We start from the raw sequence: 18,596 nt of genomic DNA on the forward strand, positions 1-18,596 counted from the left end.
TCTCTCTGCGAGGAAGTCTGGTCCTGCGAGAGTTCTTTCCACGAGGGGAGAGCGTTAGGTTCGAGCTCTCCAGTCCAGGTTTCTCCGAGTTTATCTCTGTTTTAACCGGCTCGCCGGGTTTTCCAGCATTCCCAGAGCTACGACTCTAATCCGGGCTCCGTGTGACCGCGCATTCCGAGACCCAGGATTTGGCTCTTTCATCCAGGTTCCGGGTTTCCCCGGCGCACTCCCGCTCCAGTCTCCACCGCAGCCCGGAATCCAGATCCGAGGGCCCGGTAGTCCAGTTTCCGGGTCTTCGGGGCGGCCCTGGTTGTCCCGGATCGCGGCGGCGGCGGCGGCGGTGGCGGCGGCTGAGGGACCCGCGGCCCCGGACACAGCGGCACCGGCCGGGCGGGGCGGAGCGGCACGGGGAGGGGGCGGAGAGCCGGAGCTGAGGCGGGGTGGGGTGGGGGGGAGGGGCCGCGGGAACGGATGGCGGCCTGGGCCCCGTAGCAGCGGCGGCTCTACGGCCCGGGGCCCCGGGCGGGCGGAGGTGGCGGCTCCCGGGACCGGCCGCGCGGTGAGTCCGAAGCTTTGTGTGGAGCCGGGGCTGGGGGAGGAGAGAGGCCGTGGCGCTGAGGGGGGCCGGGGCTGAGGGGGCCGGGGGCAGCGGCGCCTGACGGAGGAAGTGGGGGTTGGGGGGCTGGGGCGGAGCGAGGGGAAGGTGTGTTTGGGGGGGAGGGGGGGTCGTTGCGTGGGTGGGGGAGGGGGCGTCGAGGGGCGCGGGGTGAAGTTCAAAGCGTGGCCGGGGCCGGTTCAACCTCAGGGTAGGGGTGCCCAAGAGAGGATTAGGGTCAGACCAGGTTGTGGGGACAGGCCAGAGAGTTTCAGTGACGAGTCTGGGTATCTTGAGGGGGCCTAAGGCAGCCGGGGCTAGTCATGGAGTTAGGGGGGTTCAGGGGTAAGGGTTGGGAGCAGGACGTGTGCGCGGCCCTGGGGTGGGGTGGGGGGGCAAGGTGGCCCGGAGTGTGCAGTAAGTAGGTTGTGGGTGTGTGCTCCTTCCAGTCTTCAGGTCACATTTACTCCTGTCCTTTTCTTCAAGATGGAGGGATCCCTGGGCCTGGCCCTTAACTGCTCTCCTTGTACCCCCGGGAGGATTTGTGACCCTGTCCTGTTTGGAAAAACCCATGCTGCCCTCTTTTCCCTTTATGTGTAATTACGGTTGGATCATCTCTGTGCTTTGCTCAGATTCTCCTTCCTCCCTCTGGGGTTGAGGAGGAGGAGACACATCTGACCAATTAATGTGTGTTTGTGAAACAGGCAGCAGCAAACAGTCATTTCAGCTTCTAGGAATTAGGCTCACACAGGGTGGAGAGATCAGAGCCCTTCAGGGGGAATATTTCTGAACAAATCACAGATGATTAAATTCTCTAAGAAGCAGCTTCCTACCTAAATGAGAGTGGGAAAGATGGGGGAGAAAACCTGTCTGTTCTAGCCATGTGTCCAGAGCCCCAGGGGTTGAGGAGAGTCCCCAATCCCCCACAGGCCTCTCTTTTCTGTACTAGGCTTTGCTCTGCAGCCTTGAGTTAATTTCACCCCTGCTGCTTTGTCTTGGGGGAGGGAGTGCTGGTTTAGGCTGTTGTGAGGAGATGACTGTTCTGCTGCCACACACAATAGTCTGTGTCATTTTATCGGGAGTGCTACCCCAGGGCTGAGAACTGCTGCTGCAGAGATAAACCGGTCCCTCTCACCCGCCTATTGTGTACACAGTGAAGGTCATAGGTTCAAGTCTTGTCTGAGAGCTTTGGATATGCTCCATCTCCCAGGCTCCTCAGTGCCATTTTCTTCCTTTTCCAGACTGGGGCTTGCCATTGGAGGAGGCCAGACAGAAAGGCTCTTCTTTTTGAGTGAGGAACAATGCAGAGCTCATTGGCACACATTTTTCAGAAGAATAGGGAATGCCAGCCATGTTGTGCCTGCCTCTTTGGCTAGCCTGTACTAAGTTGTGGAGGAATCGTGTCTGGGAGACTCAATCTGATGTTTGTGTCAGACCTTTAAGGAAGAAGACTCCAAGGGGAGGTTTCCACTCTTGTTTGAACCATCATATTTCTTTTTAAACAAACTGGACACTCAACAGTGATTTTTGCTTGTTTAGGAATACCACTAAAAACCTTAGCAGGGTTAAGATAGGGAGTCAAGGACCAAGTACCTTTTTAATGATGACTTCCTGGTCAGTAATAATTGCACAACAAAAAAGCCACAGAATTTGCCTATCTGGGCAAGGGCTATGGAAACAAAACAACTTTCTTTTTAATCTTTATTTTAATTCTGATGAAAAGAGATGACTTGCCATTGTGCATAAAGGCCATTTCTGCCTTTATATTAGGGAGAAATTTGTCAAAGTGATGAATGTAAAAATCATTTGAGGCCTTGGGGTTTATTAATAAGAGAAGGATGAGAATAAGCTAGAAGAAACGCTGTCCTTGTAAATATCTCATAGAAGTGTCCAGATAGTATTTAGGTACTATTAGTTGGGTAAAAAATTATTTGGGATTAGAAATGAGGTTTCCATTTAGTGTATTAAGGAAAACTTTTAAGAAGAGATTAGAAATCAGACTCCTTGTGAGAGGGCAATTGCACACAATGCGCTGTGTACATAATAGCCAACCATAGCCTATAGGGTATTGTGAATAGGAATTTTAGCCTTTGGTTTTGGTAGAGGTCTTGTTCTGAGGTGCTGAGTCTATGTGCCTCCCTCATCCCTTTATTTCAGTGAGTTTCTTAAAATGATGACTTGCTGCTTAGGTGTTGGGCTTTGTTGGGAGGGAACATGTTCTTGATGACAGAACTATCTTCAAGTCTTTTTAGAATTGTTGTCTGTCTTTAGAGTATTTCCAGCTTACCTGTCCAAGGTCTCTGGGTGAAGCCTCACCTAAATTGAGTCCAAAGCATTTTGTCCTTGGGTTGTAGGCATTCATTCTGAATCCTGTCAGGTCACAGCAAAGGCAAAAGACTCCTGTTAAGTTTGCCCTGATTAGAATTAGTGGTTTCAGAGTTGGGCCCTTGCCACAGGGAGTCTTCTGAGTCTTCTGATTATGACCATCTTTCAGAGAGCACTTTGGTTTTCTTGGTAGAAAATGTTCTTGTGAGAGGTCTAGATAGCTGGGCAGATTAGTGCTTATTTTGCGTGAGGATATAGGAGCATAATTTTGGCTCCTGGTAGTAATTATGTTGCAATTAGCATATAGCAACTAAAGGACTGGAACAGGATAATTTGTTGAGGGGTTTAGCATTGCTCTGGCGATTAGAAGTGCCACTCCTTATTTATTTGACTCCGAACACTACTGCCATGGGCTCAACCATGGAGTCTTCAGAAGTTCTTCCCCCCCTCATTCCTGCCAGGTACCATAGCACTTTGCAACTGCCACCTTCTTCTGCTACATAGGTAGCTGAGCAATTGTTATTTCCCTTGTGGAAAACCAGTCATGGATGGGAATACTGCCAGACAGATGGGGCCATTCTGAGATAAGGCAGCCTTATGTTGTGTGGCAAGTTTTCTTTTCAGCAGTCGAATTTTCACTTCTACTTGATTTTTAAAAATCCATTTCCTTTAAAAAAACAACAGCAACAAGAACAAACCCCACAAAATACAAAATCACATAGTGTGCTGAATATGCCGTCACGATATTTCTCATAAAAGTTGGCTGTGACAGACAAAATGAAGATCGGTGATGCTGATTGGCAGGATCTGGGCCCACTAAGTGTCAGTGAAGGACTCTTTTCACTAGGGAACAGGTAATTCACCAAAGCACCTGCCTAGCTGGGCATGTGGAATTGGCAGCAGCTGTGCAGCTGAAGAGGGATTATTGAGCAGGTGGTTAAAGAATCACATGCCACAGTGACAAGAAAATACTGGGTCTTCCGTGGTTTAGGCTCAGTTCATATGTGTGAAATTGCTCTTTGTTTCACATTTCTTAATGTCTGATACAGGTTTGTTAGTAAGAGGATAATGGAATAGAAAAAAGATTCTTCTTTCTCTGTTTCTTGTAGAATACTGAACAACATGCCTTAGACATAGTCCTAGCTGGCCTTATTGTAGTTCTGTGATTTCTGGCTTTATGCCCAATGAATGGGAAGGAAATGGTGGTAATTCAGTTTTCTAGTGCTTGTTTATTAGAGGGAAATGGGAAGGAGAAAATTCTTTGCTTTCAGTGTGGTGAAATAGATTTAACCCACTGGGAGACTACCCAGCAGGTTTTATGCAAAAGATATAATTGACTTTTTGTGTAGGTCTACCTGACATGCTTCCCTCAAGAAATTTGCATGTGTTTTTATTATGAATGTAAATCTCCATATGAAGTTTGCATCTCTTCAGATGTCCTGTTCCATTTTTAGTTTCTCCTAGCACCTTTATAACTTTTCTCTGGCATTGAGATTAACATCACTTGCTAGAATCAAATCATCTCAAGTCAAATCATGTTAAGAAAATAATACCTCAACTATATATTTATCTTAGAAACAAGCATAGTATTTCCTATAACTTGGAGGAGGACTTTCTATTTTTAGGTTTTTTGCAAATTCCCAGGTTTTTCTTGTAGGTTACCATCATCATCTTCTGTTAATATATTATTTTTCTTTCACGTGTTCATGCTACTAGAGCCAAAAATGTATGAACAAATAACTTGGGTGTTTATTTTCTGATTTTTTTAGGGCCCTCTAGTCATTTTCTGTGTTAGGTCAACACAACAGGCTATGTGCTGCCCCCCTCGCTGAATTCACTGGGTACTAATTAACAGTTGATTGAAGGGAAGTAAGTTATAATAACTGTTTAGAGTTCAGAAAACCCTTTTCCAAGTGGAGTGAAGGCTCTCTGAGGGATAGAGAGAGCTTTAGATACATAGATAGATAGATTGATTGATTGATTAGGGGAAAGGGAGGCAACAGTATAAGGCCAGGGCCAGTAGACCACTGCAAAGACAGGAACATTTGCAGTTATCTGCTTAAACCTGGTTCATAACCTAGCTTTAAGTGGGAGCCTCGCAGTTACTTGTATAGCGTTAACTTCTCAGAAAGAATATAATGTTCTTTATTTACCCATATGAAGCCATCACAGTTGTTTGTTTGTTTTAAACTGTTCACAAACCACAATATACTTTCCTAGCATTTTCAGTAGTTTGCTTCCTCGTGCTTTTCCCCCTCCCCCATCTCTCATCCTAGTTCCCTGCTCTGAAGACTTCTCCAGCAGCTTGGAAACACTCTAATTACTGTAGCTATTATAGTCACAACCCAGATCTTCCACCTCCTTCCCACTCACCCCTTTCTATCTTCCTTCCCCCTCCCCTTGCTCTAGCAGCAGGAGTTGAACTGCAGTCTCATGAGCACAGTCAGATCTATGAATGAGCTTTATATCTTGTCAAGGCAGAACTCCAGATCCAACAGGGCTGATTTTTCATGGTCCTCTTGCTGTTTGTTCTTGGATCAGAGTCCCAGAAATAAGAGATGGCAAATACCTATTAGGTCATATCTAGTCCATCACTCAGGAGCAAACCTCCAATCTTTCTCTTGTCTCTGTGAGAATTTTTTCCTTCTTTCTTTTGCAGGTGAAAGCTGTCTGATGCCAGGCAAGCTCTGAAACTGCCTTCTTTTTATTGTGCTTTCTGGTCATTAGTGTATGACCAACTTTGCTCTCTTGGATTTTTATTCTTACACCGTTTTCATGATTACTTGCTCCCAGCAATATCTCTACCCCCTTCAAGTTCAGTCCTTTTTGATTATTGGCACCACATTTGTGGGTTCCTTTAGTACTGTCTGTTATCTATACCAGAAGTTATCATTTTTCAGACCTTTGCCACTAGGGTCATTGTGGCCTCATCTTAAGGAGATACATTTCACAAACACCCAGGACACACATTCTGGCATGTAGTAACTAATAAAATGGTTCAGAAAATGTGTGTGAGGTTGTGCCCTTAAGAAACCCCTGGATTGAGGGCGCCTGGGTGGCTCAGTGGGTTAAGCCGCTGCCTTCGGCTCAGGTCATGATCTCAGGGTCCTGGGATCAAGTCCCGCATCGGGTTCTCTGCTCCGCGGGGAGCCTGCTTCCTCCTCTCTCTCTCTGCCTGCCTCTCTGCCTACTTGTGATCTCTCTGTGTCAAATGAATAAATAAAATCTTTAAAAAAAAAAAAAAAAAAAGAAACCCCTGGATTGGATATACAAATGCTGCTGCTTTCTGTTTAATTTGGAGTACTTCCTGTTCTAACCCTTTGTTCTCCTTATGTGGATGGATTTTATTTTTGTGTGGCTTAGTTACAGTTACTGTTAAGTTATTGTTTGATTTAAGAGTGTTTTCTTTGCTAATACAGCTTTTCAAAGAATAGAATAGGGTATCATAAAACCTCATCACTATTATGCTTCTGACCAGCTGTGTGACCTTGTGCTAGTCACTCCACTGTTTTCACTTTCCTTATTTGTAAAATGAGTACATTAAACAAAATCATCTCTCAACGTTTCATTTAGTTGTAGAATTTTATGATACTAAGATTGTGGTGGAAGAACAGGCAACTTATTGATAGTGAGAAGTTTTTTATTACTGTGTCAAAAATATAGTCAGTATACAGGAAGGCTAATGAGTAAAGCCTTGGTTCTCTAGGGTTTGATCCATCCTCCTCTTTGATATGTTTGTAAAGCTTTTTACTGTGCATTTTTTACTAGGCCATCTTCTTTTAGAGGCTCTTACACCCTTATTGTGCAGGTTCACCAGCTTGTCAAATATATTTTTTTCTAGTCTGCTCAAGCCATAGAAGTGGGAATCAAAAAGCTGTAGAAAAAGCACCTCAGATTGTGAGAAGGAAATTGTACCTTGAAAGATTTGCCAGAAGCAAATTTGTGTGTTAAGTCAGCAATCTAAGATTTTTTAAATCTCTTTTATCTAAAATCTTTGAGTCAAATGGGTCTGATCGTGGAGGTGGGTTAGGTACTTTTCCATTTTTGACCAATCATTAGAAAACTTGCTTTGAATTAATTTCTTGGGATTAAATATGATTGCCCACTGTGTTTTGCTTGGAAAATAAAATTATGTGATTTAATGCCAAAAAATGCTAAATTGATGACATTTGGTAAAGTATGACTAACAGGGAGGATCCCTGAAATGCCCTGTAAAGGGACTGAGGGATAGAAAGGTGGTAGGTGTTTATAGAAACTGTGGAATTGACAATAATGTTAAGAAATCTTTGCTTTTGGGGTGCCTGGGTGGCTCAGTGGGTTAAAGCCTCTGCCTTTGGCTCAGGTCATGATCCCAGGGTTCTGGGATCGAGCCCCGCATCAGGCTCTCTGCTCCTCAGGGAGCCTGCTTCCTCCTCTTTCTGTGCCTGCCTCTCTGTCTACTTGTGATCTCTGTCTGTCAAATAAATAAAATCTTAAAAAAAAAAAAGACTTTCATCTTAAAAAAAAAAGAAAAGAAAAGAGAAAAGAAATCTTTGCTTTCCAGCAGTTTAAATGAATAAAATTACATAACCACGTTAATTCCCCAAGTTAGAATTTTTATCAGCATTTCCTAGTTAATTCTTGGAGTGGGGACTTCCAGTAGCGGCTATTTATTGAGTATTAAGATGGTGGTCTTTTAGTCTTTTTTTCTCTTTGTTAATATAGCAAAAATCACATGTTCAATCTACCTTTGAACATTGGAAGAAGCATTCACTGTTTTAAAAGTTGCATTTATTTCTTTATTTTTTTTTTAAAAAAGATTTATTTATTTATTTGTCAGAGAGAGAGAAGGAGTGCACAAGCAGGGGGAATGGCAGGCAGAGGGAGAAGCAGGCTCCCTGCAGAGCAAGGAGCCTGATATGGGACTCCATCCCAGGTCCTTGGGATCATGACCTGAGCTGGAGGCAGACCCTTAACCGACTGAGCCACCCAGGATAAATTTCCATTTAAAACATCCATCAGTCTGTAATAGAAGAATCAGGTGGATGGAACTATTGTTTATTTTGGACTCACAAAAAGTCCTGGGAATGCTTTGCTTTGTTTCCAGCCATCTTCAGCATATTACTAATTTTTGGGTAATCTGAAGGTTAGTTTGAGAAGTGCTCCACTTGAATTTGATATTTTAGAAAGATTTACATTAGAAATACAAGTAGTTTTTATTTTTAATTTTAAAATTATTTTTATTAACATACAATGCATTATTTGCCCCAGGAGTAAAAGTCTGTGACAAGTAGTTTTTATAGATGGTTTTTTTTTTTTTAAGATTTTATTTATTTTATTTGACAGAGAGAGAGATCACAAGTAGGCAGAGAGTCAGGCAGAGAGAGAAGGGGAAGCGGCTCCCTGCTGAGCAGAGAGCCCTATGCGGGGCTCCATCCCAGGACACTGAGATCATGACCTGAGCCAGCCAGGCGCCCCTATAGATGGGTTTTTGTTTTGTTTTTTAGGTGTCAAGTGATGCATAGGGTATTGAATTGAAAAGTGGCCAGAGTAGATGCCATGCAACCTTTGGAAATCAAACCACACCATGAATGAAATCCAGATCCTGGTAGTTAGGTCACATTGCATGCTTGGTACCGTATTGCACATTTGTATCTGTAGTTTCTTAGGCCGTAGTTGAATATTTGTTGGGGAATGCAGCAGTGTCTGCTCTATTCTGTGTATAAAGTACAGCTAGTGGGCTTTTGGCAAATTACCAGCAGTGTTTTTAGCAATACTTCTTGGTGGACACTTTGGGTTTTGTTAGGTCTTGTTAGGTGAAGTTTGGTGTGAAACTCAGCATTAATTTTTGTTCTGGAACTGATTCTTCTAGAGCAGTCTTAAAAAATGTAATTAGAGGGGCGCCTGGGTGGCTCAGTGGATTAGGCCGCTTTCTTCTGCTCAGGTCATGATCACATGTCTTGGGATTGAGCCCCACATCAGGCTCTCTGCTCGGTGGGGAGCCTGCTTCCCCCCGCCCCCCTGCCTGACTCTGCCTACTTGTGATCTCTCTCTCTGTCAAATAAATAAATAAAATCTTTTTAAAAATGCTATTAGAAGTGGAATTATAGGAAGAGAAGTTGCTATTGTGCAGCTTTTGGGGTATGTGAATCTGAAGGAGGGAGGAGGGAAAATTTTTTTCTATTTGGCATCTGCTTACAAATGTACTTCCATCATTTCTGACACTTGCCTATCCCTTTCTCTCCTAAGCATTACACTTCTTCCAGTTATGACGGCACAAAATTTTGGACTCAAATTTGGTTCTTTTTCTTACTCCCTACCTTATCTAATCATTCACTAAAATTGGATTATTCTAAATAGCTTGCCATTTATCTTTGCTTTTTCATCTGACATAGTTCAGGCCTTCATCCATATATTATTGCAGTCACCTCATGGTTAATGACTCTCTATTCCATAGTACAGTCTGCTGCAATATTATTTTAATTCTTTTTAATGTAGGCTCTAAGCCCAGTGTGGGGCTTGAACTCACAACCCGGAGATTAAGAGTCACACACTCTACCACTGAGTGAGCTAGCTGCCCTGGTATTATTACAGTTTTTCTTTATTTGCTTAACTGATCTTTTTTTTTTTTTTTTTAAGATTTTATTTATTTATTTGACAGAGACACAGCAAAAGAGGGAACACAAGCAGGGGAGTGGAAGAGAGGGAGAAGCAGGCTTCCTGCTAAGCAGGGAGCCTGATGTATGGCTGGATCCCAGGACCCCCTAGGATCATGACCTGAGCCCAAGGCAGATACTTAACAACTGAGCCGCCCCGACTGGGCTACCGCAGCGCCCCTGCTTAACTATTGTTGAGCAGTTAAGTATCAGGGCATACGTGGTCCCTCTCCTTTCAGAGCTTAAAATTGTAGTTGGGGAGACCAACAATCAACTGATAAATGTATGCTCATGAACTAAAGTGCCCTGAAAGAATTTGGTTCTAGACAAGTATATGACAAGGAACCCAGTGTAGTTGTTTCCACCTTTTTTTGGTTTTGTTTTGTTTAGATTCACTGTGGGGCTTGAGCTCAGAACCCTGAGATCAAGACCTGAGCTGAGATTGAGTTGGTGGTTTAACTGACTGAGCCACCCAGGTGCCCCTTTAAGTTTTATTTAATGTATTTTTTTAAGTAATCTCTACATTTAACTTAGGGTTTGAACTCATGCCTCCAAGATCAAGAGTCCCATGCTCCCCTGACTGAGCCAGCCAGGTGCCCCATTGTTTTTTTGTTTTGATTTGTTTTATGATTTTATTTGATTTTTTTAAAAAGATTTTATTTATTTATTTGACAGAGATCGCAAGTAGGCAGAGACGTAGGTGGGGGCGGGGAGCAGGCTCACTGCTGAGCAGAGAGCCCGAAGTGGGGCTCGATCCCAGGACCCTGGGACCATGACCTGAGCCAAAGGCAGAGGCTTTAACCCACTGAGCCACCCAGGCACCCCTTGATTTTTTTTTTTTTTTTTTTTTTAGAAAGAGTGAGCAAGCATTCATGCCAGAGGGTGGGAGGGGGGCGGCAAAGGGAGAAGTGGAGAGAGAATTCTAAGCAGGCTTCATGCCCAGCACAGAGCTCAATGCCAGGCTCGATTTCACTACCCGAGATCAAGACCTAAGCCAAAATCACGAGTTGATGCTTAACCAACTGAGCCACCCAGGTGTCCCTTAAGATTTTTTTAAGAGTAATCTCTATACCCAATGTGGGGCTCTAACTCACAACCCACAGATCAACAGTTGCATGCTCTGCCGGCGAAACCAACCAGGTGTCCCCCAGTATAGATTTTTAAAAATATAGTTCTTATCATTTCACTTCTTGCTGAAAAACCTTAAAGGGCTCCTTATTCCCTGCATAGGCCAGCACTCAACATCCTCTATAATCTGACCAACCTTGGCCCTCCTCAGCCCCCATTTCATTTCTTTCTCTTTTTGCAGCCCTTTCTTCAGCTTATCCTACATTTTTCATTCTCAACAGCTTTTTTTTCTTTTCTTTTCTGTTGGAATGGCCCTCCCTGCTCCAAAGCATTCATCTCCAAATCTGATCCTTCAACCTAGCAAAAAATTTCATCTCCTTCCCAAAGCCTTTCTTAACCCTTTTCTTCCCACCCAGCTATCTCCAAAATTGATTTCATCTTACTCTGTATCTCTCTTTGCTCTGTTATAGCACTTTCTCACAAGTTGTCTTTAATTAATCATTTGTGAATATATTTTTTTCCTCCCTCATTTTGAACTGCCTGAGACATCTCTGTCTCCTCTGTTCCTCATGGCTTCTCGACCAGTGCCTTAAAATATTATTTTATGCTTAATTAATACTTGCTGAATTGAATTGGAATTTGATTTTTGAAAACAGAAACTTCTTGTAATTTTTTTTCAGGCCTTTTTTTTTTTTTTTAAGATTTTATTTATTTATTTGACAGAGAGATCACAAGTAGGCAGAGCAGCAGGCAAAGATGGGGGGGGGGAGCAGGCTCCCTGCTGAGCAGAGAGCCCTATGTGGGCCTCAATCCCAGGACTCTGAGATCATGACCCGAGCCAAAGGCAGAGAGGCTCAACCCACTGAGCCACCCAGCCGCCCCTTCAGGCCTCCTTTTATGTTAAGGTAATTTCCATTCAACACGTTTTATCCCAAACTGAATAACCTAGGACTATAAAAGCGTTCAGAAATCCTTCAGAATCAAGGACAAGCATTTGTTGCTTTTACTGCCTGCAGCAGTACCGTATATCCTAGCTGATGGAAGACTTTGGGGAGGGAGAGGAGTAGTACATGGCAGGTGGAGGCAATGTAGGTCAGACATGGGAACCAGACCGGTTCTGTTAGAGGAATATAGGCACTGTTGGGCCCTCTGGGTATTGTTGACCTCTGGAAGGTCTTTTTAGTTTTTCTTATTTACTTCTTTCATTCTATAAATACTTATTGCATTCCTGTTATTTGTGAGGCCCTAGTCTAGCTGCTTAAAAATCTATCAGTGAACAAAATAGACCCAAAACAACCAACCAAACAAACAAAATGAAAAAAAAAAAAAATCCCAACCTCATGAATCTTATCTTTAAACAGAAGGACATAGAAATAAGCATAATTACATATTATTGTGAGGCCAATAAATGGTGTGAGAAAAGTAGAATATTGGAAGGGGGATTAGGTGTGTGGAGGAGGTATAGGTGGGAGAGGTGGGAAGGCTGTAGCTTTAAATAAGATGGTCAGGGGCACCTGGGTGGTGCAGTAGGTTAAGCATCTGACTCTTGGTTTAGGTTCAGGTCTGATCTCAGGGTCATGAGATTGAGCCCCATATTGGGTCTTGGGCTGAGCTTGGAGCCTGCTACAGATTCTCTCCTCCCCTCACTCCTCATCCTACTGTGTCTATCTGTCTCAAATAAATCCTTAAAAAATAATAATAATACAGAGTTGGCATACTTGAGAAGCACGTTACTGGTTGTTAGGCACTTTGCTGAGGTTATTGAATGCTGCCTAGCAGAGAGAAAGAGGCAGCTGACATAGAGGGGGAAACAGCTACTCCTTATGTTCTTTTCTCCTGGCTGCTCCTCTGGTTGGCATTCCTGGAAGTTAATCATGGTGAAAATTGCAGTCAGTCATGTCTGGAAGACATCAGGGGTAGAACTGGAGGCCCTGTAGCCAGTTCCCTGAGGGGTGGGATTTACTCTTCTGCTAACTGGGTTTTGGATACCTAGAGTAAAGGGTGAGGTAGGCCCCTGAGTTATCTCCTGACTCAAGGGGATAAGTCCAATATGACCTTCGTGGTGAGGCTTCACCAACTTTGGGATAGCTCTTTAAAAATAAGCTTTGAAGGAGTATGCACTTTGCTCCCAGCTTAAAAATTGAATTTTCACGTTTCTGGTATTTTGACTTCCTCTAAACACATAGCTAGCTGTGTTCTGGAAGTCTCAATACCTAATGCATTAGCCTGAGGATGAAGATGTCTCATGATGTCTGGATGCTCTCTTGTTTGACTTGTGTATTTTAAATTTTCTTACAATTTCCTTGCTTGCCCTTTCCTTATCCCTCTCTTTCTTCATTATTTTTCCTTGTCCTCATTCCTTTTTTGCTTACATGAAGCTGATAGGAAACAGAAATCCCTTAGGCCAGACCGCCACTTTGGTAATTGGCTGGAAGCTAAAATTCCTATCTAATATACAAGAAATGGCATGTCTTTTTTCTGTCCTTGGGTTATATAGAATGCAGCTTGTGGATATCAAGCTCTCAGCTGGTTGTACGTTATGCTCTTCAAGGTAGCGGAGGTAGGTAGTACCTGAACACTGTTTTTAGTTATTTATACATCAACTTGTGCAGTTGCAGTGCATAAGGAGATCTATTTGCCATTCCATAAAAATATGCTGTTTTTGATATATAATTTTATTTTTTATTTTTATTTTTTTAAGATTTTATTTATTTATTTGATAGAGAGAAATCACAAGTAAGCAGAGAGGCAGGCAGAGAGAGGAGGAAGCAGGCTCCCGTGGAGCAGAGAGCCCGATGCGGGGCTCGATCCCAGGACCCTGGGATCATGACCTGCGCCAAAGGCAGAGGCTTTAACCCACTGAGCCACCCAGGCACCCCAGATATATAATTTTATAATAAAGGTTCTCTTTCTTTCTTTAAGATCTTATTTATTTGACAGAGAGACAGCAAGAGGGAACACACAAGCAGGGGGAGCCAGAGAGGGAGAAGCAGGCTTCCTGCTGAGCAAGGAGCCCGATGTGAGACTCTATCCCAGGACCTTGGGATGACCTGAGCCAAAGGCAGATGCTTAATGACTGAGCCACCCAGGCGTCCCTATAATAAAGGTCTATGGAGCATGAGACTCATGATCTTACGTGGCTTAAGAACAAAATCTTTTTTTTTTTTTTTTTTAAGATTTTATTTATTTATTTGACAGAGAGAGATCACAAGTAGACAGAGAGAGAGAGAGGAGGAAGCAGGCTCCCTGCCGAACAGAGAGTCCGATGCAGGACTCGATCCCAGGACTTTGGGATCATGACCTGAGTTGAAGGCAGAGGCTTAACTCACTGAGCCACCCAGGCGCCCCAAGAACAAAATCTTAAAAAAAAAAAAAAGAAAAGAAAAGTCTTCAATTCTAGAATAAAGGTTCTTTTTTTTTTTTTTTTTTTTTAAGATTTTATTTATTTATTTGGCAGAGGTAGGGAACACAAGTGGGGGCGGGAGAAGCAGAGGAAGAGGGAGAAGCAGGCTTCCCACTGAGCAGGGAGCCCCATATGGGGCTCCATCCCAGGACCCTGGGATCATGACCCAAGCCAAAGGCAGACGCTTACCTACTGAGCCACCCAGGCTTCCCTAGAATAAAGGTTCTTAATGAATTCAGGTCCATGCTAAGAAGAATTTGTTTTATTTAGGCAGATGATTGTAATGTTAGGTGGGCTTCCAAGCAAATTTCACATGGCTTTTCTCTAAATTTGCCATATATCAAACTTGAAGTCATAGGTTCTCACTACATGTGCTTAACTGGTACAGTCATACATTACTGATATTGTGAACTTTTAAGGCCAGCAGCTGTTAATTCAAACGTATGTTGTTTTTTTCATTTTAGTGGTTTGAAAGGATCTCCGTTTAATTAACCAAGGTGTATTGCTTTATTAGTAAAAATGCTTTGACATAGCTTAGTTTGCTAGTGAAAACTGTTTTTTCAGTAGTAATGTTTCTGTGGTTTGTATTAGTTGGCCCTTCCTGTCCTAGCGGAGCTGGATATCTTGGCAATGTGGATTTCAGATGAGTTCCATTAACACTGTTTGACAAAGAGGAAAGTGTAGGGCAGTGTTTGGCAATATTCTTTTTCTTGAGCCTTTATATAAGAAAGGAATTCAGTGTTTTTTGTTTTTTTTTTTTTTTAAGGGAATTCAGTTTTAACAAGATCACATTGGGGTAGGTGACATAATGGTGAAGTGACATTTTTTTTCCAGCAACAGATATACATTGTACCTGAGTATGTGATCTGAGGTTTACTTGAAAGTCTTAGGTTTACTTAAAAGTGTCACTGACATAAACATGATTAGTGCCATTTCTGTCCTCTTCTATGAACTTTTTTCCTTCTTTCTTAGTAGGCAAAATAATCCTATAATAATTTAATTCACATCTCGGGTGCTTGATGGAAGGAGACTAATCCTTGAAATGTGGTGCTTGTAGACTATGCACCTCATAGGGAAGATAGAGACAGCAAGGTATTACATTTTTATAAGGATTGAGATCCCTGTTTAAATAGCAATATCGAGGGGCGCCTGGGTGGCTCAGTGGGTTAAGCCGCTGCCTTCGGCTCAGGTCATGATCTCAGGATCCTGGGATCGAGTCCCGCGTCAGGCTCTCTGCTCAGCAAGGGAGCCTGCTTCCCTATCTCTCTCTGCCTGCCTCTCCATCTACTTGTAATTTCTCTCTGTCAAATTAATAAATAAAATCTTTGAAAAAAAAATAGCAATATCGCATTCTTAATCAAAATAATATGACTGAGTTGGAGCTGTTAAAGGAGATTAAGGAAGCTGAAAAATAGGGACGCCTGGGTAGCTCAGTGGGTTAAAGCCTCTGCCTCCGGCTCAGGTCATGATCTCAGGGTCCTGGGATCGAGCCCCACATCGGACTCTCTGCTAGGCTGGGAGCCTGCTTCCTCCTCCCTTTCTCTCTGCCTGCCTCTCTGCCTACTTGTGATCTCTGTCAAATAAATAAATAAAATCTTTAAAAAAAAAAAAAAAGGAAGCTGAAAAATAGGCCAGATAATAATAATATGCAGTTTATAAAATTTCTGTAGGTCAGCACTACTTAATAGTAATCATATTTTGGCTCTTTTCCTCCCAGCCAACTGGGAAGCCTCAAGAATTACTGTCCTAGTCATGGCGTATCAACAACTTCTGTGATGGGCTCTGTGCATGCATCTTACTGGGTCAAAAAATAAAATCATCTTATCTGATTCTCAGCCTCACAAAAAATATAATCATATATTGACTAAGGTAGCATTCTTCAGGGAGAGGAAGAACAAAATCTTTCACATGGGGATTCACTTTTAAGAAATGGAGCTATGATCAAGTATGTACATTAGGAAAAATAGATTTTAGAAAGCAAATAACCCACTACAAACTTAAAGGCTTAAAAATCATTGTATTAGGGGCGCCTGGGTGGCTCGGTGGGTTGGGCCGCTGCCTTTGGCTCGGGTCGTGATCTCGGGGTCCTGGGATTGAGTCCCGCGTCGGGCTCTCTGCTCAGCCGGGAGCCTGCTTCCTCCTCTCTCTCTCTCTCTCTCTCTCTCTGCCTGCCTCTCTGCCTGCTTGTGGTCTCTGTCTATCAAATAAAATGAATGGAATCTTAAAAAAAAAAAAAAAACCATTGTATTAAAAATCCATGTTAAAAGAAAGCTAGGGATCAAAAGGACTGTACAAAACAGATAGTTATTTGGCATAGTCTTAGAGGCTGTGGAGAGAAGAAAGCTATCTTTAAAATACAGATATTTTCATTCAAGGACAAAGAAGCCCACAAAGTGATGATAGGTGAGTGCCACCTAGAAATTAGGTTAAAGAAAAAAACGAAATTCGATAAACCTCTTTGTACAGCTGATGGTCAGAATTTCCTGTTTGTTTTTATTTTTTTAAGGAGACGTGTTAGAAATGGAAAGGCAGCTAGAAAATTGGTAAGACTACTTGATCATGGTGTGAAGGATCCATTCAGGAATGAAAGCATCAGAGAATTTCCACTTCTGTTTTTCCCCTCCTCCTAAGCAGATTAAAGTTTCTGGATCAAATGATGATAGATGCTTAACTTTTATTTTTTTTCTGGTTAGAACATGAATTAATCTTTTTCAAAGTACAAAATTATAGAAAAATATAAAGAAGTTCCAGGAATTATCCCAGAAATATTAACATTTATTCAGTATTTCCAACACATTTTTCTCCCACATCATTAAATTTGATTAGATCAAGTACCTCTACCCAAGATTTTAGAAGGAATTCAAGGGTAAACTGTAAATCTCTTAGTGAAAGTCTGTTACTTAAAGTTGTGAGTGGCATGATCATTACACTAATAGACTGGTGTAGATTTCAGATGTGATTCTCTCCATAAGAAGGGTCTGGAGATGGAGAGACAAAAAACTGTATTGGAAATTGATAAAAATACAAAGTAAAGATTGAGTTGACTTGGTACTGTTCATGTAACTTACTGGGGCTAAGGTGATAGGTTAGTTTACATAACAAGTCACATATGACAAATCATTAGTAGTTGTATGTGGACAAAGTTGTCACCAGTGGACATTGTTTACTTTGAGAGACTTTTGTAAAAGTCAGGCCAAGGCTATTTAAAAACTTTACTCATGGAATAGGAGAAAATGTTTTGTTGTATATTAGCAAACTGACTTTCTGACAGTCCATAGTTCCTTCTCTGCAGTTCTAAAACTCAAAAATTGAAAACTGAGCTTTTGTAAGGTAGACACAAACCTGATTGTGTCTGTTGAGGCTATTCACAGTCCTTTTATTGTTCTATTTCAAGTAAATATTCATCTTCCTTAGGAATATCAATGAGTTTAATGTTGGGGGGCTACCCCATTTTCTACTGAGAGTATTATACTGTATAGAGTATATTAATTGTCTCATGTTTTTACAGGTGAAGCAGCTGTAGCTCAAATAAGTGCAGTGACTTGCCTGAAATTGTTATGCATCTAAGAGAGAGTAAAGAATAGGATTGAGGTTTTCTGCTGCTTCCCTTGTTTTGTTTTGGCTTTTTGTGCATTGTACTATGCTGGTTCCTCATAATATTACGTCCAGGAACCATCCTCGTAAGTTGTTCTAGGTAGAAGAGCTTAAGTAAAAACACTCATCTTATTTGACCTTTTAATAAATGTTTCACAGAAGCTTTTTTAGGTAGTTAAGTTCCTGAATCAGTTAGATTATAAACTTCAAGAGTCTCATGGCTCTTGGGGGTGGGGAGAGATGAAAAATAGATGAGCTTAAATGTGGACAAGTGTTACATTTAAAAAGAGGTAGAAAGGGTACCTGGGTGGCTCAGTTGTTAAGCCTCTGCCTTTGAATCAGGTCATGATCTCAGGGTTCTGGGATCGAGGCCCACAACGGGCTCTCTGCTCAGCAGGGAGCCTGTTTCCCCCTCTCTGCCTGTCTCTCTGCCTACTTGTGATCTCTCTCTGTCAAATAAATTTTTAAAAAATCTTAAAAAAAAGTTAGAAAGTCCAAACCACTTTCTTTGGATGAGTAAATTGTAGTTAACCCTTGTAAGCCCCCAAAGACTAGGAATCTTGGTAAGCCTATTCCTAGAAAAATTAGCTCAGTGTGCTGCCAAGGAAATCGTGAGCAACATTAGGAAGAGAATCAGAATTAAACAGAGATAAAAATAAACATCCCTCTGTAAACCCAAGGTTTGTTTATATTTGGGATAACTGTGTGTTCTGTTGATCCCCAAGAAACACATACCAGAGCCAGTGACCAAAGGAGGTAAAGGCTTTAATGAAGACCTATCAAAAAAAATTCATCTTTTAAAGACAGAGAATATTATTGGGGTGCCTGCCGTGACTCAGTTGATTAAGTATCTGACTCTTGATCTCAGCTCAGGTCTTGATCTCAGGGTTGTGAGTTCAAGCCCTGAGTTGAGCTCCATTCTGGGAGGGGCAAGAGAATCTCAAGCCAACTCCCTACTGAGCACAGACCCCATGGG

General features: G+C 42.3%; 1 protein-coding gene across 2 annotated transcripts in view; it reads left to right on the forward strand.

Moving 5' to 3' along the window:
- The first annotated feature begins 348 nt into the window (after positions 1-348).
- The window catches only part of ZNF609 (zinc finger protein 609), a 226,580-nt gene continuing 208,332 nt past the window's right edge, over positions 349-18,596 (forward strand). For both annotated transcript variants that reach the window (XM_032342831.1, XM_032342830.1), the window contains exon 1: positions 349-559. The gene's annotated coding sequence lies outside the window, so the exon portion shown is untranslated. The remainder of the gene's footprint in view (positions 560-18,596) is intronic.

This window comes from Mustela erminea, chromosome 5, assembly GCF_009829155.1.
Source record: "Mustela erminea isolate mMusErm1 chromosome 5, mMusErm1.Pri, whole genome shotgun sequence".
In the NCBI taxonomy this organism is placed as follows: Eukaryota; Metazoa; Chordata; class Mammalia; order Carnivora; family Mustelidae; genus Mustela; species Mustela erminea.